This window comes from Astyanax mexicanus, chromosome 2, assembly GCF_023375975.1.
Source record: "Astyanax mexicanus isolate ESR-SI-001 chromosome 2, AstMex3_surface, whole genome shotgun sequence".
Classification (NCBI taxonomy): Eukaryota; Metazoa; Chordata; class Actinopteri; order Characiformes; family Acestrorhamphidae; genus Astyanax; species Astyanax mexicanus.
The window spans coordinates 53,704,874-53,730,772 of record NC_064409.1 but is presented as its reverse complement, the minus strand read 5'-3'; the positions used below and the strand labels follow the sequence as shown (position 1 = coordinate 53,730,772).

Genomic DNA, 25,899 nt, shown 5'->3' with positions numbered 1-25,899 from the left:
TTTCCAAACACGGAAGCGAGCCTGGGATTATGTAAACACTGAGGGAGAGAGAGAAGCAGAGCAGGGCAGATCTGAGGAGCAGCGTTATAGAAACCTCTGGTGAAACTGGCGCTACTCTCACACACCTAATCTTATAAAAAAAACTGACAAACACCTGAAGGAGAACAGTGCGTTAAAGGTGTCAGATTTACAGATGTCAGACATTCCGGGTTAAGGAATGACGGGCAGCTAGTTTCAGGGTCTCCTCTAGAGCACAGCACTCCTCTCTTACACAAGACACACATGTCGCCATTGGGCTGCTACTCACTCACATCACGACACGACATCTAACGTAAAATTTAAGCATGTGAAGATAAGCACGTGGATGTGAACCTAGAGAACGGAGCCCTCATACTCTGCTGAGTACAAAACAGTCACGAGTTCTCTATACTAAAACGTATTAGCAGTAATATCGAGTATTTTATTATCACAGTGATCCCCCAGCCTCTCAAACTCTCACATTTTGCCCCAACTCTGCCTATTGTTTTCTTTTTAGACACTTTTTACACTTTTATTGCAAACAAAAAGACGTTTGAGCTGAAATCCTTCATGTTAAATAACAGCACACCCAGAAAACTGGTTTAATACCATAATTCACGTGGGACACAAATAAAAAAACACGACTCAGGACTGAATATAAATAATATCTGTTTTTTTATTTAGTCAGAAATGTTTTAGTAATAATAAAAAAAACAATCATAAACGCTTAAATGTTTAAAATAAAGAATGACCAGGTCACCTCACTATCAAAATAACACAATGACTAAATACATAACCACATCACATAATATGTTCACACGTCAGATTTGTAGTACAGGCACTAAAGCAAATGTAAACTTTATTCAGCAGCTTAAACAATTTTGACACAAGCATTTAAATGTTTCGTTTTTATTTGTGTTAAAAATGTATCTGTTTTACACATATAAGCAGCACAAACGCAGTTACAGTAATTAATTCCCCTTTAAAACCAGTGTTTTTTACACCTTAGCTTTTCTATCCCACCAGATAAACATGTTAATTAGCTCATGTAAGCATAAATACACAATTTGGACATAAACAATATATATTAGGATTTATATATTTTTTACATACATTGTTATACAGACATTTACATTTTTTTGTCGAACATTGGTGCTTATATCTACTGTCTGTGGTTTGGAATACAGCGTGTGTGTGTGCTCAGACGTTCAGACGTGGCTTTGTTCCACGGTGCGTCTCGTGTTATTTTAATGCAAAATAATATCATTCACATCAATAGGCTATAGTTGGGGGAAGTCCATCGAAACGCTACGTGCACTTTCCTATATTTCCCTCCCCTTAAAGTATCGACATATTCACATGTTGCCTCATTGTTGTCACTGGTTTCTGGTTCTTTATCTGTTTTTAGACTTTATAAAAAAACGTGTTCAAGCATGTTGGCGCAATCATCACAAATCAACTGTATTAAAATGTGCATTTTTTCCAATCAAAACAGCCACTGATAACCTTTCTAATAACTGTACATTTTCTTTAATTGAAATATAGTCTATATAGATTATACGTGTAATTAAATGTGTGTGTAAGGAGCCTTACTGAGTGGCAGCTGGCTCTTGGAGTGCGCGCACATCAGCACCAGGCACAGTGGACAGCGACACTCCTCACCCCAATAAACAGCATGGCTCTCAGTCACACACTGCTCACTAGTCCTCCAACAAACAGCAACGTCCACCAAAGACCGTTTATATAATTACAACAAGCCTCTGTGCAGTTATTATATATATAGTACAGGTTATAATATCTTTAAACGCATCTCCAAATTCAGTCGTGACGTTATGATCACGGAGCCACTGAGACGCACCGTCTTTACGCACCGTCCTGACACGTCTGTTTAAAACTTTCCACACACACACAGCACTTATCTGTCCTATAATAAAATGGTTAAAACTATACATACCAGCATTGTGTTTTTCTCTACCTGATCCTGCCTTTTAACATATGTTACATAAAGTGCACTGAAGCGCACATGCTGTCGTGACCAAGCCATTCAAAATCAGCAGACTGAATTCATCAACGCTAGCACACAGGTTAACACACTCGCCAGTGTCTTAATTAAATTAAGCTTTATTTTTCATTTGTTTCGATATATGTTTATTTCTCACAGTGCCAAGAAACAACGTCATGAATGATAAGAAAATGACAGCGTTCATAACGTATTCTAACAGCCTCAAACACACGCCCTCAACAAGAGCTTTAAACTTTAAATACCTGACAAATTGCTCCTCTTTTAATCCTCTGCTCGACATACGTCCAGAACACACATACATAAATATCCCTGAACGTGTCCAGATTCACCTGCGCCAGTTCCCCATGTAGTTCTTCTGTTAAAACATCAAAAACAAAGTCAACACATAATTTCTACTATTTACTGCTTCATTTCTGTAGTACTTATAAATATTGAGTATTATCAGGAATCACCCGTCAAACGGTTAAACACATCCAGGAGGGATGATCTGTTCAAATTTGTCACATTTCACAACAAAATGATAATTCCAGTATTTTACTCTTACTTTCACAATTAATACAGCTCTATGCAAAATATAATGACTGTAAATTTATTGTTATGGTGTATACACAACCATATTTTAGAAACATTGCTAAATATAGGCTTAGAAAGGTCTGCTGATGCTGGACGTACCTGCTTATATTAACCATTTTCAGCTCTATACACATAGAGGACCACAGGAGCCACGATCAGGACGAGCAATCTGACACAGAGGAAACAAAACACATACAAAAGTTCCGTCAGCACATATTCAATAAACACTCAGCCTGACAACAGCCTTTCAATTATGTTATTATATTATTTCATTACTAAAAACATACACAAACAGGCAGACAGACAGATAGAAAGACAGACATTGGCAGACTGACAGACAGACACACACACGTGGACAGACAGATGCATAACATACAAATAGACATAGAGAGAACATATAATATATTCAAACACTCACACACACAAAAAGGGAGGCACAGACATACACACAAATCTAAATGTTCATGGAATAAATATGTATATACATCAAACAGACATATATCTGTCTGTTGCACAAGCAAGTTTACTATTGGAACATACGATAACAGACACTGTCATTATTAGCATCAAATGGAATAAAATAAAAAAAATATAAAACAATATATATATATATATATATCATTATATGATATGGTCATTATATTTTATTATTATTAATATTTGCAATTCTATCAGTTCTGTGTAATTTTGCTGTTACAAACATTACTAAAAGGATTTTCTGAAGACGTTTCATAACCGTTTTCTGCCTAAATGCTTTGCACATATGAGGGTCAGCTTAAAAGTATAGACATATATTTTAAGATATGTTTTAAGAAAGCCAATGGCTTCCAGAGAAATTGTTCAAAGCTTTTTTGAACAAAACTCTAATTTAACATGCTTCCTCAAATCTGCGCAATGAAACCCCACTGATCCCTACATGGAGCACATGGCATTTTCAGCACTAAACACTACAGACAATGACGTTCTGTTGAATAAACTTTAAAAAAGTCTCAGTCACGAAGAAATCCTAATGCAGAATCAGGTACCAGAACCAGAATTAACCCTGATTATACAAAAAGACAGCGCAGTACATGTACAGTACATATTTCAGTACGTATCTATCTGTCATTAAAAAAATCAGCAGCACACAGACGAGGGCTCTCCTTACAGTGGTTATTAAGGGGTTCTGATTTTTTTTAGGCCATTCTGCTTTCTATACATGTAAATCAGGTATATATACACAAGCATGATCTTGACAGTTACTGTGGAGCTGAAGCTAAATGTGGAACACAGTCTGAACAGGCCAAACATATTTACAATGATGGCACTTCTCACGGCACCCTCGGTAATCTTAGCTAGAACATGTGCTCCTCCGTCTGTCCCGAGCGCACAGACACACATCCTAACACTACTCTGATACACACTCTTAATGACAGCAAAGCCCCCACACCCACACATAAACACACATATATATACACACACAAATATACACAGCCATAATACATTTAAACACACTCATGTCAACATAATCATGCTGTCATAGACACACACACACAAACACACAATAACTATGTGAATCATACTAAAAGACCTCTGAACACAGTTTAGACCATTACAAATAGACACAAAAACACGCATAGGCACAAACATATACACACACACTCCCTTTTTTAAAACACTCCTTATATACGCATTTACGCACAATATATGCACGCACTTATATTCAAACACATATTGTAACGAACTAAACTGCACACACAAACACACACACACACACACACACACTCTGTACTGTCTCTGTTTCTGTACAGGATCCTAGTGCACATTCTACTCTATATAGCCTATTTTTTACTACACGTCCACATATAAACAATTACAAAATATGCCACACAGACACACAAATATAGGCACACATATATACTCTAAAAAACATACAGTGCTAATCTGTATACATTAAAATATGAGCACACACACGCTCTTCCTATATACTTATATACGTTATATCTGTGCATATACTTTTTTACATCCAAGCAGACAAAACTGACACACACAAACCTACAATGCTACGTCTCTAATCTGTCTGCACAATGAAATGTGAGCACACACTCTTTCCTCTATATACAGTACACTTTTACAGATTATATATGTGCTGTAAATTCTTTACAAACATATAGCTCACCAGACTGAAACTAATACACACACACACACACACACACACAAACCTACAATGCTACGTCTCTAATCTGTCAGCACAATGAAATGTGAGCACACACTCTTTCCTCTATATACAGTACACTTTTAACAGATTATATATGTGCTGTAAATTCTTTACAAACATATACCTTACCAGACTAAAACTGATACACACACACACACACACACACACACACACACACAAACCTACAATGCTACGTCTCTAATCTGCTAATCTGTCTGCACATTTAAATGTGAGCACACACTCTTTCCTCTATATACAGTAAACTTTACAGATTATATATGTGCTGAGAATTCTTTACAAACATATACCTTACCAGACTAAAACTGATACACAAACACACACACGCGCACACACACAAACCTACAATGCTACGTCTCTAATCTGTCAGCACATTGAAATGTGAGCACACACTCTTTCCTCTATATACAATAAACTTTAACAGATTATATATGTGGTGGAAAGTCTTTACAAACATATAGCTTACCAGACTAAAACCGATACACAAACACACACACAAACCTACAATGCTACGTCTCTAATCTGTCTGCACAATGAAATGTGAGCATACACTCTTTCCTCTATATACAGTCAACTTTTACAGATTATATATGTGCTGTAAATTCTTTACAAACATATACCTTACCAGACTAAAACTGATATACACACACACACGCACACACACAAACCTACAATGCTACGTCTCTAATCTGTCAGCACATTGAAATGTGAGCACACACTCTTTCCTCTATATACAATAAACTTTAACAGATTATATATGTGGTGGAAATTCTTAACAAACATATACCTTACCAGACTAAAACTGATACACACACACACACACACACACACTCACACACACACAAACCTACAATGCTACGTCTCTAATCTGTCTGCACATTTAAATGTGAGCATACACTCTTTCCTCTATATACAGTAAACTTTTACAGATTATATATGTGCTGAGAATTCTTTACAAACATATACCTTACCAGACTAAAACCGATACACAAACACACACACACACACACACACACACACACACACACTCACTCATACAGTGCTATGTATCTAAGCTGTCTGTACATTGAAATGTGAGCACACACACTTTCCTCTATATACAGTAAACTGTAACAGACTATATACATGCAGAAAAAAAAAACATATAGCTTAGCAAACTACAGCTGACACACTCTTACACACACACACACACTCTCACACACATACACACACACTGCCATGCTGCTGCGCTGGACTGTCCGTACACTGAAAAGGCTGCATGTGAGGATCAGCCTGTCTGTATCTTTTTATCTCCTCTTTAAATACTTGGTCAGTTAACCCATAAAACTACCTGAATTACTGTAAAATTCGAATAGTTTGAAACTATAGCAGATCTCCGCTCGCAGTTTAGGGTGCGACACAGCTCAGTGTCATAAGTTTACAATGTGTGTCAGTGGTCACATTAAAACAATGCCCAGAAACGACATTTTATCCTAAATAATCCTAAAAGCCTTCCTGAATTAATAAAAAATAATCTGTGCTTTTTTCTATAGTGTCTAGATTAGAGCCTCTCTCTGTTCACCTCTCTGTGAACTGACGCCGCAACAAAACCTCATCATCAGTGCACGACAATGTCCACCAACCACTCACACTACTCTATTACTCCAACACAAAAAAAAACAAACCAAACAAATTGCTATACTGTACAAATAGAGCTTTACATACCTTACTGTCCCGCTCCTGGATTATTGTGGTAGTAAAATATCCTTTTTTGATAAAGAACAGAGACAATCTAGAGGAATCCGAGGTCCTTGCAGACATTTGGGGATTTCCATACATATTATCTGTAATAAAAACAACATATAAGACTGTCAGTTATCTTATTATGATATGAATAGAATGCCTAGATTATATATTCATATGCCCATTCACTTATATTACATTCTCACAGCAAACGTAGGAAGAACTGTATTACATATCTTTCATAACCTCACATGCTTACACATTTCAGTTTAATGAGGAGAGATATGATTTTTAAAATATAAATGTTAGTTTTAAATACAGATTTTTTTCACTGTATTATTTTTATTTTCCTGTTGCAGTGGTGTCTGTTCATCTGTACAGACGTAGCAGAGTAGAGAGACTCAGCAGAGTGACATAACGTATCTGTGCTCAGAGCTGGAAAAGAGTGTGCTGGAAAAATATATTTTTGCTTATGATATGAAGTTGTAAATTACAGGAAATGTAAGATTGAGCCTAATTTAGAATGCACAAATGAATTTAAAGGAATTAAATCATTAAAACTTTTTTTTTACATATAAACACACAAATGCTTGTACATATATTTACACATGTAAAATATTGCACACAATTATATATATTATTATACAATTATATATAGAGACATAATTATATATATATTATATATAGAGAGATATATTCTTTTCACCATCCCTCTTAGCTCCCGTTACCCCCTTAACTCACTCTGTCTCTCTGACACACACACACAGAGCAGTTGGACAACGTGAATTAAACTGCTAGCTACACTGCTTTTAGCACTCTTGAGCATCCCAATTTATCACATATAATACTACAATAAAATACTCATTCATTCATTCATTTCATTCAGAGTATATATTTATGTTTTTGAGGCTTTACTATAAACAGAGCTTTTTACTAAGAAACATGCTAAATGTGTGGTGATAGTGTGCAATCAATGTTAAACATCATATTGTACAGACTTATCATTATATTCTAATGAATATCTCACCACTATATGCTTTTTACAAACAGAATTTAGGTGTTTGTTTGTTAAATGTCTGAATAATCTCTTTTTACTGAAACATTTTTTTTATAAAACTGATCTACAGCTGTGCAGTAAAAACCTTAACCTGAAAAACAATCAAATACACATACAAATATGAATCAGTTTCTATATAGTTAGCTTAACTAAATCCAGGGTCTAGGCATTTCACTAGCCTCACTGATCCCTCAGGAAAAAAAGACATAAAAGAGGTGATATACTGCAAAACTATATTTTTGCCTAATACATAATAATCATAGTTATATTGTATTATGAACAAATCAAAGTTTGGTTCTGCTTCAAAAAAAAGTCTTACGTTTTCTTGCCCTTTCTATTAAAAAATGCATCATACGTCTTGAAAGTGTGCTGCGTCACAAAAATAAACTGGCTGACAAATTGACAAAAAATCATACACAAACACAAACACACGGCCTAAATATACACACCACACACATCCCCACACATCAGACGTAAACACATAATATACACAAATGTGTGTGTGTCACTACGTTTCCCCGTCTCGTTCTTTTCCCCCCCTCTCTCACTGTCTCATACACACTCTCTCTCTGTCTCTCGTTCTCAGAGTGGTCAAAGAGAACGAATGTATTTATATTTCAAATAATCACTAATGTACTAGACTAAAATATGTGCATATTCAACAGTTACTGATATACATTTACCTGCAACTTTTGAATTACCTGCAAAAGTTTCAGAAGTGCTTAGAACTAATGTTTGTAGAATAAATAAATTATACTATAAAACCTATACTTCCATATCCATATATTAATTTCTAGACACATCTGTCCTCTATCATTTTGTTTTAACAGTGGGATATTTTGGCATTTTTTCATTAATATATTTCAGGGAATCCCACAAAAAAGTAATTCTTTTTTTTAAAGTAACTGTTCCTAAAAAGTGCCTTAATCTCATATGATTCCTTAAACCTTTATAATAGAAAGATTATGCTCTCTGCACTGTTCACCTTCTATGTCTTTCCAGTACTGACTAAATAACTGTGCATTTTTAAATGAAGACAGTGAACCTGACATTGTAATCAGAGGTGTTCCTGATCTTCCTCAATTTCCCATCTTTTCAGCATAGTTTAAAATTAAATTTAATGGTTACAAAATCGAAATGTTGTGCTGAAGTGCTTTAGATGATTATAATGCATCACACTGCCTCCTGTAATTATTTTTACTTCAAATAGACATCCCTCCATCTGATACACTTGTGCTAAAACTGGGTGCCTCATAGTCTGTCTGTGATACGTCCATAACACACACATACACTTAAACACATATACAGATACGTGTATTTATTGTCACTTTAACAAAAAACTTCTATCTCCTTTTTTTACTTTCTGTCATAAAATGAATCTGCTTCTTTACATTGTGTAAGCAATTTGTTATGAATAAACTAAATAAAATGTTCCAAAATTACCTGACTTAAATAGAAAAAAATATTTTAATATTAAATTTAATTAGCAGTCAAGAAGTTCTTTTTTTCTTGTACTGCAATGTTACTGTATTGTAAAGTGTTAGGGATATGTGATTTTTTCGCATAACAGTGACAATAAACACATAGACTTATAGATATATTTCATGCAGATATATGTATATTACTTTACATATACATGTACTGACAGACAGAAAGACAGACATGCACATATACCTGTGTATATGGGCATACACTCGTATAAATTAATTTTTCATATAGCGAGGTTCAACTTTATCACATACTCTCTCATATTCACATTAAAGGAAAATGCAAAAGAACAATCAAATCTAGTCTAATGTACAAATACAAGCCGTGTGTGCGTGTGTGTGCGTGTGTGTGTGTATACACACACACACGCACACACACACATATATACACACACACACATTCTGTGTACAGGGACAGGGACACATGCTTATGTCACTATTCAGTCCATCTCACATAAAATCACTCAGTAACATACAGTACATTATACTCACACACAAACCCACACACACACTCACACTGGAATGGCTGTTCAATTTTGGTTATTCTCTCTATATCTCTAATGGGTATATCTCAACAATATCTGTAATAGTACAGTCAGACCATCTTCGCAAAACCTTCTCAATTACTGTCTCAATAAACTCATTCAGAATGATTAAGCGTGACTCTGAAATGTATGTCACAGCTTTATATTTTCTGTAAAAAATAAAGTTTTTTTTATAGTATACAAATATTACATATATACTTACTGCTACTACTATAGCATTGCCTCTGATTTACAAAGTCAGTGGTCTGTTTAATTGAATTATTTTACAAGCAAACTGACACTTTGAATATATTGAATATATTTGCACTGGCCTTACTGTTGTGCAAAGTATGCTGGCCTTGTACTAAGAATCGGCTTATACTTCTACATAAACTCATTTAACACATCCCTTTGCTGTACCACTTATTTTAGGGGAGCATTTGGACGATTGCTTATTTACTTAGATTTTTTTTGGAGACTCATTTAACACATACAATATGTCATATTGTTTAAAAGTATTCTTAACTCTATATTAAATGAGATGAGACAGAAGTAACTGATTCTTTCTTTTTTTTTATTCCTTTTGTGTTTCTATTCTCCTACCGAGACTCCTACTCTCTATGGAGGTACAGGGCTTTTAGAGGCCTTTTTATCATACAAGTATTTTTCTACTTTCTGTGAATTGTAATATCACATTCTCTATTACAGAGTTTTACCTGAAATTAGTAACTTTTGGAATGATTCAAAATGTATGATTATTCTTCTAAACTCAAAGGTCTCAGATTATACAGATCAGAAGTTGGAAATTAGAATGTATATAGATTATATAAACATTATATATATATATAAATATAGAGATATATTATAGATGACATAATAACGTCTCATATTTTTTTTAGAACTGAGACATTATCTAATTGAACATGAGGAATTGTCTTGTCTTTCTATGATTTTGTGTTATCATTCCTTTGTGTCCTCTATTCAGAATGCCCTCTCATGTATAAAATTGTACTTCTGGACCAATTCAACACTAATAAAAATACTGAGGTTCCTGTATAACTAACTTAAGCAGGAACATGCTAATAAGGAATATGTCATTTAGAAGCTCAGTGAATTGTGTTTACTGTTTATAAAAGGCATGCTAATGTGGGAGTCCTGTCTGTTTAAAATAAACGACATTAGTCTTTAAAAGGCATAAAAAAAAAAGGCATAGACTGTTTGGTTGTAACCAAAATACTGTCTGTTTTACTTTGTTTTAAAGCATCCTCTATTTTTTTTAAGCTTGTGCTAAATGGGCGGGTGGTGATACCGAACTGTGATAACTGGGATCACTGATTCATCCACTTTATTCTGAATATAAGCACATGCCCCTATCCTTTCACTGCCTGTCTCTCCTCTTTCTGAAGAAACACGGCATGGTACTGAACCCATTCTGCTCCGGTCTGGACCTCTTCTCATTCACAAATGCCCTGCAATATAAAAACACTCATTAATAAATGCACAAACAGTTTTTTTAATTATATAAAATCAAACAAATATCAATTGTTGTTACTCTGAATCTCAAGCCATACTGAGATTTAAAATACAAGACTGATTAGTGGCCATGTATTTCATTAACATTTTTATTACCCTTTTATAGTATAACATACAAATGTTTGTGTATGTTAAACTGATTAACTTTAATAAGTAGTAGTTTAGTCTTAAGGTCTCTGCTGAATTTTGTGCATGCAGCACTATCACATTACATGTTTGTCTGCTTCTGCCACTCTGCAGCAGCTCTGATTGTGTAAATGAGTTGATTATGATATAATGTGATAAATGAATGCATCACCGACAACTTTGTTTCAGAATTAGTAATAAAAAAAAAAGTTGTGCGTAGGGCTGTGTCCTGTTTTATGTTCCATGTACGGTATATGAAAAGAAATGAGATTTCCTTTTTTCCAAATATTTAAAGACTTGTTATTAATATTAACATATGTATATTATGTTTATGTCCTATATAATAAGAATACGTGGAAATTAAATAGTTGTGTGGATAAACATTATTGATTAGTGCCAAAATGTCCAAGTGTTCTTAGCTCATTCAGTCATTTATACAATAAGAATGTTACTGAAACATGACCATCAGTCATTAAAATTAATAATAGAAAATATATATTTTTAATTTAATTTATTTTATTCTCATTTCTTAATTTATTTTCAAGTTATCAAGTATGACCCTTGCTGGTTTGCTTTTGAAGTCTAGCTAAAACTTGTCACAACTCAAAATATTTATTTTGTATTATTTAAATAGTTTAAAAATAATAATAATAGAAACAGGAAGGCGTGTTTTATAAAAAATATCAGCATGGAAAAATAGAAAATGAAATTTAATAGGTGCAGTAACACTGTTTTGGCAGTGGACTGAACACAACAAATGGCTGATATGTGATCCTCTAAAATGGCTTCCGTGTGTTGTTAGTGTTACCATTATCAGCAATATTATTGTGTTTGATGAGTGTTTAGATTGTCTTGGTCTGGTTCACCTGATCCCGTCACGTCACAGGACCCCCTAACAGGTAGCAGAGTACCCCCTCCCTCCTTAGACCCCGCCTGATTCTGACTCATCCCTCACACCTTCCCTGAGTCATATGCTCAAGCTTGTAGGGAACAATCTGCTATCCTACAGTAAGTCATCATCATTTCTGTAAACAGCAATAAGAGTTCAGACAGCAACAAAAGAAAGATGAAAGTTCCTCAAAGTGCAACCTCAACTCTCTCACATCTTATGCAGTTCCATCAGTCATCTGTCCAGGCATGGCAGATGAAACTGTCTCAGGACAGATAATGAAAAAGTAAAACAGTCTTTTGCCTAAAATAACGGGTAATAATCGCCTGTCTTAAAGAGATAATGAAATGCCTGATGTTTCTGTAAATGTTTGATGGTATAAATTGATGTAAAACAAATAAAATGCTATAAAACACAATAAACAAAAAACTATCAGTTCAGTAATAAAAGGAAATGTAACAAGGACAAATTAACAAGTGTCCTTTCTTTTAGTTAATAATGAATCACCAAGTAACCCGATCAATATATGAATTGCTGTCACTGCACCAAAGTTAAAGTGAAGAAATATGAAAAATAAATAATAAATTTCTGCATTTGCTGTTCAGAGTACTGTAAATACATCTTACAAATCAAAACCAGAAGTAAAATAAAGTCACACAAGCTTTGTAAAGAACCGTTAAAATGTTGAAGGCCACCATACCATTGACTGGAGTAGAAAAACAGGTGCTTTTCCTCAGGCCCCACGATCTGTCCATCTAAATAAAGATAAAAATGTAAAAAAGCTTTTCACATGAACATATTTAAGCTGTTGTTTGACATTCAGGTAACACTACACACATTAATAAGCAAAGCTTTGGTTTATACTGGCTACTGAAATTTGCCTGCCATTTCCATTACAGTATTTTTTTCATGTAGATACTAAAGTATCTAAATCCTGATTACTGTAACAGATTACACTCAAGTAGCTCAGAACACGAATGCGACATTTCTTCATGGGGAAGAATGTACTGTATCTTCTGGTCAACACGATTTATCTTCATGGACCAAGTTGAATAAAGACAAAAGTTTCCAGCCCACATGACTACACCTCAACTAGTTAATCTAAAGTCACAATATGAAGTCACAATATGTTTAATATAGCAAATTAAACATATTGGTTAAAATAATGAATTCATCCCCAGATAAGTACATGTTGGGAAAGAATGGCAAAGCAAATTTAAACTGCAGTATTTCTTATACTGACTTTAATTTAATTGCAGACAGTATGAACTCACAATATTTCATGTTTTATCTGGTCAGCTTCATTTCTTTGGTTAATATACATCCAGTTCTGCCTTTATGCTTGTAGCACATTCCACAAAAAGTTGGGACAGAAGCAACTGAGGGCTGTAAAATGATGTCATTTTAAACAGGTGATGTCAACAGGTGATAATAATGATTATATGATTTGGTACAAATGTAGTATCCACAAAAGACTTTGAGTCGCAAAGACAGGCAGATGATTTCCAGTTTGCCAAAAAAAGCTTGAGAAAATCTTTGAAATGTTTAAAAATAATGTTCCTCAAATGGAGATGAGACGTAATTTGTATATTTCTCCTCTACAGTGTATAATTTCATTAGGAGGAATCTTAAAGTGCGTAAAGTACAAGGGTACAAGCCTAAGCTGAACACTCGTGTTGTACGATCCCTCAGATGGCATTGCATCAAATATCACCATTTATCAAACGTTGATAGAACCACATGGGCAAGGGATTATATTGGCAAACTTTTGCAACCTCAAGCATTACAATATGGAGTTACATTAATAAATGGTACTTAAAACTTTAATATTCAAAACTGAAACCTTATGTTAATTATGTCCAGAAATGGAATTAGCTTCTCTGGGCCTGGAGGCATCTGTGAAGGATCATCAGACAATGATAACACATATTGTGTTCACGTGAATTCCTATTCCAGATCTATTTTTGGAAGAAATGGTTGCCGTGTGCTCTGGCCCGAAAACAAAAAGGACCATCCACTGAACTGTTGAACATCTTGAATGTGTTTGCAGGACAAGAACAATAGACGAAATAACACCTGAAACTTGTATTTGCTTGGTATACTAAGTGCCAGATGTAAGCATATTAAGAAGGAGTGTCATCACTACAAAGTGGCAAACGCTTTCCTGTCTCAATTTTGTATTTTTTTGGAATGTGTTTTACCTCCAAAACTTAGTAGAAATTCAGAAAATTACATATATAATCAAATTAAATAAAGCTGACCAGATAAAACAGCCTGCAAACAGTTTAAACTGCCTGCAATAAAATAAACTAGTTAACTATGTTTTACTTAAGTATAGGATATACTTAAGTATAGGATATACTTATACAGAACTAAATAGCTTTACCAATTCTAGACTCTAATCCCAACCTCAATGACCTCTCATGTTTCAGTGCTTTCAGTCCAAGTTGGGTGTGATGTCCATCCTGTTTTTATTTTCAGCTCATATTAGTGGATGAATAGTAGCAGTAATTAATAGTAGTTTTTTAAATCAAAACTGTTGACCAGTTTTTGGTTTTCTGTCAGGGAAATCAGAACGGAAGTAATGGATTGGATAAAGTGGAGTACCACAACCTTACAGCTTAATCTGACGTAGTATTATTTATTATACATGAACATTTTGCAGTATAATTTGAGAAGTATAAAATGAGATATAGTTAGACACTCAAACTGCATGCCATTCATTCCAGCAGCTCATTAGGTTTATCATCATCTCAGATGAACCAGTACTTCATAGCCATATAGCTGATGTTCCATTTAAGCACATATGAAATGTTAGATGTTTTGCAATAAAACGTAATAAAAGCTGCTTTATATCACAATGTAACAAAATTAGAAATTGTTTTGCTTGTAAAAAAAAAAGAATAAGGAAGGCAAACAACAATTAAAATGAAAAGTTGAAATGTCCAGCTCTGTGACCACAACACATGTGTACCCTTCTCAACTCAACGTACATACTGAATGTGTGTGTGTGTGTGTGTGTCTAAGCAACTAAGTGCTTGTCTGAATACGTCGTGCCTGTTTGTGTGTGTGTGTAAAAGTGTGTGAGCGAAAAACTACGCACATGGATAATTGTTTTGCTTCTAAAAGAAAATAAATTTGCAGAAATAAATTGTATGAAATATAAAAGTTATAATTGATAATAGAAGAAATTAAATGTGTTTTAGTATTCTCTCTCTCTCTCGTTCTCTCGTCCTGTCTCTCCCTTTTCCTCTGACCGTCACGACAGTGTAAAAGTGCACATTAGCTCATCTTGTACCAAAAATATCCACACATTTAACCCTGTTCACTCACGAGCCACATCAAGCTTTCAGCCTCTTCAACATTCCAGAACCATCACAAAAACAGCACTTTCTATCTGAGGACCACACCCAGTTTCAGACCTTCACTGTCTCACAATGTCCTCCACAATGAAGGGCCATTTCAGACCCTACAGACATACTACATCTTACGTAAAATGTTTTTGAAATGCAGAATCATAAAGAAAAAGTCCTGTAATGGCCTTGCACTTAAGTGCACTAGTTTGCTTAGATCATGTATGACCTGCGAGCAGTTCCGTACAGCATGCAGCAGAAGCAAATCAAAAGATGCAGTATTGCCACTCACAAAAACAACAGCGTATGATATATGCTGCATTTAAAAGTAGGGGAACTCACAGTGGCAGTTGTGAATGAAGTGGATGGGGCATCATGAGCAAAGCGCTGAATGAGTGAGGCCTGAGATCTAACAGCATCTTTCAATGGCAGTGAAGAAACTTCTTTCTCACTTCTCCAAGGTTCCTGTCCAATTTACACTGCAAAAGAAGCCAAAATAGACAGATCACAGCTTTATATATCCCTTAGTGAATGAGTGAAAGGTGTGTTTGTGTGTGAGAGAGAGTGTGAATGCTGGGAATGAGGGGGTTGTTCTGCAGTATCACCAACTGCATGAATGAGAGACCCTTATAAATCATGTCCATGAATGAATATTTGGAAACACACAATGATGGCACTAGTGGATGTTTTAATGCAGAAGGAAAGAGGGGAGTGAGACCACCAACTTTAGGAGCCTACTTCACAAAGTCACGAATCACAAGTATCACACATACAAGCACGCATTACACTCACACAAACAATTTTCCACATCTCGACATGCACATACATGCAGGATCCTGTGTGTTCGTGTGTGTGCTAACATTACACAGTGCTTTACAGTCCGTGTGTATGTGTGTTTGTGTGTGTGGTTCTTCACATACTCTCGCTTTGTCACACACAGCTCAGCACGCGCGGGGCCATTAACTCAGGGCTGCTTTTGGGTGACTCAGATCTTTGGTAGTTCGACTACCAAAAAAAGAAATAAAACATTCTTCTTCTGTTTGTTATCAGCTCTGAAATGTGTTATTGTTTTTTTGTGCAGCACATATTATCGTCTGCCTCGTTCGACGAATGGTCTGTTCTATTTTTAGCTCTGGAGGGTCAGCCGGACCCTGCGCAACCAAGCCTAACGGCGCTTATATGAAATTATACAGATTTGTTGCAGTTTTATTATTAAAACAGACGTTTTATTATGTACTTTATTTTCTTTTTATTCCATTTTTTCAGATGACATAATCGTGTTCAGTGTCAAGGACCCAGAGAGAGAGAGACATTGAGGACGGAATGAAGAGCTGAAGAACTTTTCTGCTCCGTCACATAAGACCACGCAAAAGTACCCCTGTACTAATGACAACAGCACTTTACCCTACACGAAGCCTTATGACGTAATGCGAGAAAGGTATAAGCGAGCCTATACGCGGCCTCGTAAGTCAACCACAGCAGCACCACTGCGGTCTGCACATCTGTGAAGAATGTAGGCCCAGTTAAACCGTATTAAAACGGTTTAGGCTATATTCTGTTTAAACCATATTAAATTAAAACGATTTATTTGATTTTGTTTATTACATATTTAAACCAGTTAAGGATGCTGGTGACGCAGCGTGTCTGGTATTTTACAGCACACAGTACACACGCAGATGCGTTGTCTGGAGTCGGAGAAGTTTTGACGTCATTGATTTTCTCTCTGATGGAGACTCCCTATTCACAAAAGAGAGGGGTTGGTCCTCGACATGTAAGCTAGGGCAGGGTATCACCACAGACTTCCAGAATCGATCTGATTTCAAATCATTCACCAGGTTCCAATTCAATTTGATTTCAGATTCAATTTGATAATAATTCATTTAGAGATGTTTCACTTGCAATAGCAGGTTTGGATATGAAAAGAGATCTGAAGAGAACTAATGCTGTATTTCGGCAAGAAAGGCTCGACCTATACCATTATTAAAATAATTAGTGTTTACTTATTACTAATACTATTATTAACAATGAAGAATGAATCAAAGTAAGCTATATGTATTTATTATCCTTATTGCATTGCTTTAGGCCAAATAGTTCAGATCCAAAGATCAATCTTGGGTTTTTGTGAATTATTATCAGACCATTTTTATGGAAATCGATTTGAATCGAACAATTATTTCGATTGTTAAACCCAGTCAAACCATATAAGCCTGATTTCTTTGTCTTTATTTCTCTGTGTTCTTATTCAATTAGTTACAGTCGTGATCAGCTCATGTTTATTGTGAGTCCAGACAGCGAGTGAACTAATTCGACTGAAGCAGTGGTGATCCGTTTTTTTGCGGGAGACTCTTCGGTCGTTCAGGCCATTTCTGGTGTTTCCCATTTTGATGACGTTAACTGACATAATTTGTATTTAAATATGTAGGCTTTATAAATTAAATGGTTTGTTCAAAAGTCTATAAGCTGTTACCAGTTGGCCGGGTTTACTCAAACGTATAGGCCTATTAAGGGAATCACTTGCCTTGGCTTGCTCAGGACTCCCTCCCTCTATTTCTTTCAATGACCAACTGGTGCGGATGACGTAAGTACGTAGCTTATATGCAAACCATTAATGAATCAAAGTCGAACTCGGTTTATTGGAGGCCTTTATCACGCATCACCCATCTGACTGAACTCAACCCAACGGCTGATACAAAAGCCTACGTCATACACTGGGCAGAATTCTCCGGATCTGGAGGGTTAGTACTGGCTCTTTGCAAAAGTGAAGTCAGACCTGAGCGCGCGTGTTACAATATAGGCGACAGGTGGCTCTCCAGTTGTAATGAAATTGGGGGCTACGTATTATTTAGGCTGAGCTTAGGGAGTGACGTTGTTGAAGTCTTATGTCAGAAAAAAGACAATTGGGCACCAAAAGCAGAGGGAGACCCCTGTTCAAAACAAACACGTTACCTGATATGTCGGGGTCACTTTTTTTTTCCTTTTTAAACTTGGTGGCAAAGCAGGGTTAAATGATAGCCACGTTTTTTTGAAGTTGATCCCACTAGAAACAAAACACTCGTAGCCACGAGTTATGTAAGTCGTGGACGGTCTTTAGACACGTTGAGGCCACGTCTCGTATAGGCTACTGTGGCTAATATATTTACACACACACACACACACGTACACACACAGAAAGAGAAAGAGATGGAGGATAAGAAAAAGAAGAGAGAGAAAAGGGATGGAGAGAAACTCCCTTGCTGGGCTCTGTACAGTTATTTGTCATTTGCCTGTAGTTATTACAACCTTTATTATGGACAGTGAGTGGTGTTACTGAATGATGGGGCAGTCAGATATTTTCAAAGCGGTGTTACAACTGCTGTGTGTGTGTGTGTGAGAGAGAGAGAGAGAGAGAGAGAGAGAGAGAGAGAGGGAGAGAGAATGAAACGAGACGGTAGGAAGAAAAGGAAGAAAGAGGGAGAGAGGGTGAAATATTGGAGGGATTGGTGTATTCTCAGGGCCCCTATCATGACGTACAGACTTACGGTGACGCTTCCGCTGCCACACGTTGGCACCCTGTCATCTATATGCTGATAATTCAAAATCTACTGAGGTGTGTGTGAGTGTGTGTTTGTGTGTACACAAACAATGTCTAAATTAAAGTGTGCCCAATAGGTTGTTGCAAAAGGGGTGGGGTCATTTCGCCGGTTTGGTGTTTGGTGGTGGTTTTGTAAAGTGAATAGTATAGAACCCCCCTCCCCCCCCAATCCTTTACCCCCCCCCCCCTCCTTTCACCCTCCCAAATGGACCTCTCTGTTTTCCCACGTGCGGACTACTGGAGGTGGTGGGAAGTGTGATGTTGTTTGGGTGACTTTTCTGCAGCCGTGTGTGTGAGAGAGTGTGTGTGTGTGTGTGTGTGTGTGTGTAAGAGGGGAAGAGTGTGTGTGTGTTCACGGGAGAGAGAAAACGCTTCGGTGATTGGAGACGCCAGAAAAACTCTGGACTGAGCGAAAGAAGTTGGGTTTTTACACAACATCAGAGCCGTAACACACGGCGGAGGTGACATTGTTACTAAAATGAACACAAAAAAAACAGTAAAATACAATAATAATAATAATAATAATAATAAAAAAATCGAAAATAAATGTATATTGAAAATGTCTTTAAGCAGTCGGTGGTGGAGCCTCTTCTGTGGGTAAATTCGCTGAATGTGCCTTCCGCAAATGCTTTTTGGGGTAAGGGCTTCCCAGCTAGATACTTATGAACAGCAAGCCCAGACCGCAAAAAGATTCGCAAGAGACAGAGCAGAGCCGAGCCCAGCAGATCCCAGTCAGTCCGGCCGTGCAGATCTTTGTAAAGTCCATCGACATCGAGCAGAGCAGCGACATCATCCAGGTGCCTCCTGCATACACGGTCTCTCGTGCTCAATCCCTAATCTCGCGCCGAGTGTGTGAGTGTATGTGTGTGTGTGTGTGTGTGTGTGTGTGTGTGCGCGCGCGCGCGTGTGTCCAGACATCGGCAAAGCGAGGGGCACTGAAAGCCTTTTCCGTGCCTGAAGTGTATTCCAACTCATTCACATTCACCGAGCACGGAGGGGTGGGGGTGGGGGGGTGGAAGGGGAGGTTGGGGTGGAAGGGTAGGAGGGTAAGAGAGAGAGAAAGGGGGGTTTCAGAACGGCCAGCATCCAAATGCTTGTAATCTGCCCGCGAGCGCTGTCCGTGGTACTGAAATCACTCCTATAGTTTCCTCTCCTGCTATTTCTCCTTCGCTCCTGTCTACCGAGCTGCAGCGAGTGGAGTGAAGCCTCAGTACAAAAAAACAGGAAAAAAATACTAAAAACACACAGCTCCCACATCTACAGGGTGGGAAAACCGCCTGCGTCTTCCTTTCTTTTTACCCTATGCTTCTTTTTCTCTTGCTGTTGTAAATGCCATCTATCCCCCTGGTTCGTGATCTCGTCTCGGCAGAGACCTGAGCAGATAAAGCCGCTGGAGAGTGGAGAGTGAGAGAGAGCCAGAGAGAGGGAGAGAGAGGGAGAGAGAGAGTGCTCTGGGTGAGGAGAGAGCAGTCTGTAATCTGCTCGCAATAAATAGAGAGCAGCGAGGGATCTTATTGGACCAAACAAAAATCGTCATCCACCAATCGGTGTCTTGCTCATATAGGGACCCCCCTTTTTGAAAAAAAGGGAAAAAAACGAGAGAGCAAGAGAGAAAGCGCGAGAGCAGGAGAGCGAGCGAGAGAAAGAGAGAGAGGGTTGGGAAAGGAGGGGGGGGGGACCAAATTGTATCCTAGTTGGCGCAAATGACCAGACAAATTCCGTGTAAGACGCTCTGATTACACCAAGAGTTTGCTGGTTGCTTTTTGAACCCAACGTTATTGTCCAGTCACGTCTTACAGAGGAGGCTCGCTTGTTCATGCAGCGGGAACACGCACTTCTATGTGTGTGTTGAAGATTACAATCGCTATACTGCGGGTCACACACAAAGATAGAGCCTACTGCAACCCACCAGTGCTCATTAATAACACTCATTCACTCACAAACACACTATTATCTATCAACAAAGTTTCCCCAAACCCCACCAGCCCCCGACTATAGTACCCCCAAAACCACCCTGGGTATTGTCCAGTGTTAATTCCAGAGAGGAGAGCACCACATCGCCCTCCACACGACGACAACAACATGACAGGCTTCTGAAGCAATTTCATTGCATGACCACTGAGAGTTCACTGGCTGATACCACTGAGTAAGGACACGGGGGTCTCTTTCTTCCTCTCTTCTCGCTGTCTTTAAAACTACAATTCTTTACATTCTGTGTATATTAAAGTGGCGTCAGACCTTTTTAGATAGTCCCAATAGTTCATTATTTACAAACATTAATTGTTTTTATTATAATTTTACCATAACTTAAATCAGTAATAAATCGTTAGCTGAAATAAGACGTCAATAAGTGTCTTAACACAGTCTGAAACAACAACAAACAAAAACAAAAAAAAGTCAAAAAGGCTGTTCCCCTCAACAGACTATAGTACTAGGCAATAACAAGAAATCGTGAGACACGTAGCAAAATAAAAGTCGTCCACAGACAGTCAGACAGACACCCGTTGCTTCCTGTAGTATAAGAGCACTGCTCTATAGGCAGGGCAAGTAGCATTGGTAGCTGAATGTTAGGTTACTTACCAGGCAAGTCCTGCTTCTATATCCACACCATAGCAATCATTTGTCACAAAAATCTCTGGCAATCCCTTTTTGGAACTCTATGCAAGAAACTGTACTAGGTGGGAGGGTCACGATCTATATCTGGACTCGCCCCCCCCCTCTCCCCACCCCATCCCCTTCTCCCATACAAACACACACACACGCATACACACACCAGTCTGAACTAACTCATCCCAAACCAAGACCCCCCCTCCCGTCCCTTAATCACTGATATTCTTCTCGTGTCTTCGTTGGTGCAAGGGGAGGTTGAGGTGGCTCAAGGCTAGAGAGTTAAGACTGGAGAGAGAGAGATGGAGAGAGAAACAGAGAGATATGTAGAGAGAGAATGAGAGAGAGAGAGAGAGAGAGAGAGAGAGAGAGAGAGAGAGAGAGATTGAGAGAGAAACGTACAAATATCTCGCAAATATTTCGCCCAGATGCCACCAGTTTTCTGAAGGGTTTTATTGGGTGGTCGTTTGTTTCATTTGCGGATGTCTCCAGTCAGTCACGATTTCTCCCCCTTCCAGTCTGCACCGCACAGCGACTGCATCTCCTGACGCAGCCAACGCGCACATATTACTCACTATAGCAGTCACGACTCGGAGAAATCCGCGCTGCCACTAAAATTACACCGCCGCCGGTGAATTATTGAAGGAGATATAGCTATGGCTGGGATTGAGTGTGCAGGTTTAAACAAAAGAAAGCCATGCGCTCTTTGAAAAGGTCAAGGCAATCGAGATCGCGTTTTTTGGGGGGCTCTCCCCCTTTCTTATGTTAGCGAGCGAGCGAGAGAGCACAGTGCAACACAGAGCTCAAACAAACATCACCAGTTTATCACCCCTGACCATTCCTGAGACTTCAGTACCACCAGCTCAGGCTATGGCACTTCACTGTATAGGGGCTGCGTGGTATAGCTGAGTGAGCGAGCGAGTGAGTGAGCGAGTGGTCAGTCAGCAGACACTCAGGCTGAGGCGAACGGAGCTGGCGCACGACACGCTTACAGGCATTTACTGAAGACTGCAAACCTCCTACCCTTACCACGTTAAGGTAAGACCGCCTTTAACCAGGGTCTCCTATAAGCGAGCGTAACTGCTGCTCGTTCTCTAAAGCGCACACACTTTGCTGCCACATTTTGGCCAAGAGTGCACGCTCTGCAGGCTTGAAGTTACACATCGACCACAACAACACCAGCATCCAGGATGGCCAAAGCAGTGCTGAAGGAGTGCCAAATCAGAGCCAAAGCAGTGCCATGCAGGCTCAGGTAGGGTGGCAGGTCCCTACCACCCCGTAACAACTCATAAAACAACCCCAGAACAACCCCAAACAGGCGAAAGAAGGACGGCATCAGAGCACACTTTGAGACACTCCGATTTACTGGAAAAGCCAGTGTGTTGCAGCAAGCAGTGTGTGTGGAACGCAAATGACGTGGGCGGAAGAGTAAAATCCGAGCGCCTGGGTCCGCCTGTGAACACACACACACTGAGTCGAGCTTTAAACAGAAAAAAAACAAGCGAAAAAAAGATGCAAACAAACTTAAGCTATAAGGATTTGCATTTGCAGCAGGCGTTTCTGGAGCAGGGAGCAGGGGGTCTCAGGTCGAAGCCCTCCCTGCATATGCAGTATAGCAGTGTTTCCAGCCAGCACTCTAGTGTGCATGGCCAGTCTGTAGGTTTCTGGGTTTCCCTCTCTCTCTCTCTCTCTCTCTCTCTCTCTCAATCTCTCCTCTTGCCGGCTCTGCTGCAGCTCTCTCGCCCTCCCTCGGTCTTTCGTTTTCTCTCTCTCTCTCTCTTTCTTTTTCTGCCTCTCTTTCTGGGTTTCTTGCCAATTCCAATCCATTCGATTCCATTCTTCTTCCTCATCATCATCCTTATTATCTTCTTCTTCATCATCCCCTTCCTCATTCATGGTTTTATCTAGCTATAGCATCCTCTTCACCCATACCCTTCAATATCGCCCCTTCTTCTTCTGCTCTGAGGGACTTCCATACGCGAACTTTCAGCTTGGAGGGAGCGGAGAGAGAGAAAGGGAAAGAGAGAGAGAGAAAGAGAAGCGAGGGAAAAAGAGAGGGAAAATGGCTCAACAGCGCCGTCAGACAAATGAGTTTGGGCTTACCATGCACCCCCCACCACCACCCCAAACCACCACCACCACAACCACCACATCGCTTCTCGTATTTACCATTTGAGAGATTTCCTGCTCTAGACAGAAAGGGGCTGGCTTTATTTTGTGTGCGGCTGAGAGAGGAAAAACATGGAAAAATGCACATGAGAACATCTGCAGCTTGAGTAAAAGATAGGCCATGCCACTTGTTTGAGAGAGAGAGAGAGAGAGAGAGAGAGAGAGAGAGAGAGAGAGGGTGAGAAAGAGAAAGAAAAAAGAGAGAGAGAGAGAGAGGGTGAGAGAGAGAGAGCCACTTGTTTACCCCTCTGCACCGACCGTTTTCGTGGCGGGAATGATGGCACAGTGCGTGCTCAAACCCCAAACACCACCATCCATCATGCACCATGCAATAAACCCAACCAACCAAACAATCAGAAACCGAAGGGAAAAGTACATTGAACCAAACACCCATACATCGCTTTGCATGTGTACTTACCAGTGCAGTGAGCCTTTGCTGAAAGGAGCAAACACACACACACATACACACCTACGGACACACGAACACATACACACACATGTATATATATATATTTTTTTTTAAATCAACCAAACGTGACCATATTGCACAAGCACAAAGATCTGATCAGAATGAGCATCAAAATGCTGCCTTCTTTCATTCAGGGCTAACCTCAGCAACACGTCCAAGGTTTCTCAGAATTGCAGCAGAGTCCCTTTTTATACAAGTGTTACCCCCTCTGCCTATTTCTGGAGCGCGCGATCAAACACTGATGCTATTTTTAGCTCGCGGTACGAAAAAAAAACACGCACTCACAAAGGCATCGCTCACGAGCGTTACGTGGAGTGCATGCAATGTACATTCATTTTGCATCTCCAACTCCGCGCGAGGGCTTCGAGTCGCCTCCGTTGCATCGTTGCAGTGTTTTTTTCTCTTTTGGCTTAATCAACAGCTTCAGTGCCCCCCACCCATCCACCCCGTCACCTCCTCTACCCACCCTCCTCTCCTTCTGTTTTGCCTAAAAGCCTAAAAACCTAAAAACAGCACAGAACTGATCGGTGGAGATCCGCTAGGATCTCTCTTGGTGTTTGTTTGAGTTTGGTTTGTTCCCGCTCCCTCTCTCTCTCTCTCCCTCTATATTTCTCTCTCTCTCTCTCTCTCTCTCTCTCTCTCTCTCTCTCTCTCCTCTTTATCCCCCCACCTCTCTCTCTCTCTGTCTCTCTCTCCCCATTCTCTTCATTACACGCGTCGTCTTACGCGGTGTGTCTCCATGCAACTTTCGCTTGGAAACTCTGGATGGATTCGCTGCTCATGAGAGAGAGACACACAGACAAACAGAGAGAAAGAGAGAGAGAGAGAGAAAGAGAGAAAAAGAGGGGAGAGACAGTTAGTCGTGCACACTACGAATTTCATCGACTCTATGTGTAGCTATAGATCTACATGCATTAAAACAAAGCACAAAACAAAAAAACAAACAAATAAAACCCCGCTATCAATTAATTTAGCCTCGCGCTGTGTTTTAAAAGCTTTTTTTCCTACTGGTTGCTGCGTCAGTTACTAGGCATTGACGTCACGCCTAGGTTTTCCCACTTTACTGTCCATGGCTGCTGATTAGCGCCAACTCTTCTGCTGCTGCTGCGTCCTCCTAAACACTCTCACACACATGAAACAGTCTTACAGCAACGAGGACCACCCCCCAATGAACCTAAAATAATAAACCGGCCAATAAGTTAGATTTAACTGTATAAACAGGGCGAAGAAGAACGGTTCACTCGAATACGGGCTATATAGCTAAGCTACTGCTGCTCCGGCGCCTCTGAAAGAGAAACAGAGAGAGACCTCCTCCTGTGTAGTAGTTAGTTTTCTAGCCTAGTAGTTAGCATCACCACCGCCGCGACAGCCTCGCTTAGCCAGGGGCTACAGCGCAGGGTACACCGTGTGTCATGTTACTTTCAACGCACTTAAAACCCCTTTCAGTGCTACTTCTGAGCTCTGTTGCTCAGAAAAGGGCTAGACTAAACTACTGTGCACAAAGCACTGCTCTTTAGCTGTCCTTAGAAAAAGTCGCCTCTTTAGAAGATTATCATAAAGACC

At 38.9% G+C, this 25,899-nt stretch overlaps 1 long non-coding RNA gene across 3 annotated transcripts; it reads right to left on the bottom strand.

Annotated features, from left to right (window-relative positions):
* Window positions 1-433: 433 nt before the first annotated feature.
* On the bottom strand, window positions 434-24,762 carry LOC107197502 (uncharacterized). 3 transcript variants are annotated; one of them, XR_007437823.1, is made up of 5 exons: window positions 24,286-24,762; window positions 15,863-15,999; window positions 6,534-12,922; window positions 2,714-2,783; window positions 434-2,396 (listed from the first exon to the last, which is right to left on the bottom strand). It is a non-coding gene; the product is annotated as an uncharacterized LOC107197502 (long non-coding RNA). The 3 variants fall into 3 exon arrangements; XR_007437822.1 differs by lacking the exon at window positions 24,286-24,762 and adding an exon at window positions 21,672-21,770; XR_007437821.1 differs by lacking the exon at window positions 24,286-24,762 and having other exon boundaries at window positions 15,863-19,223.
* Between the last annotated feature and the right edge of the window lie 1,137 nt (window positions 24,763-25,899).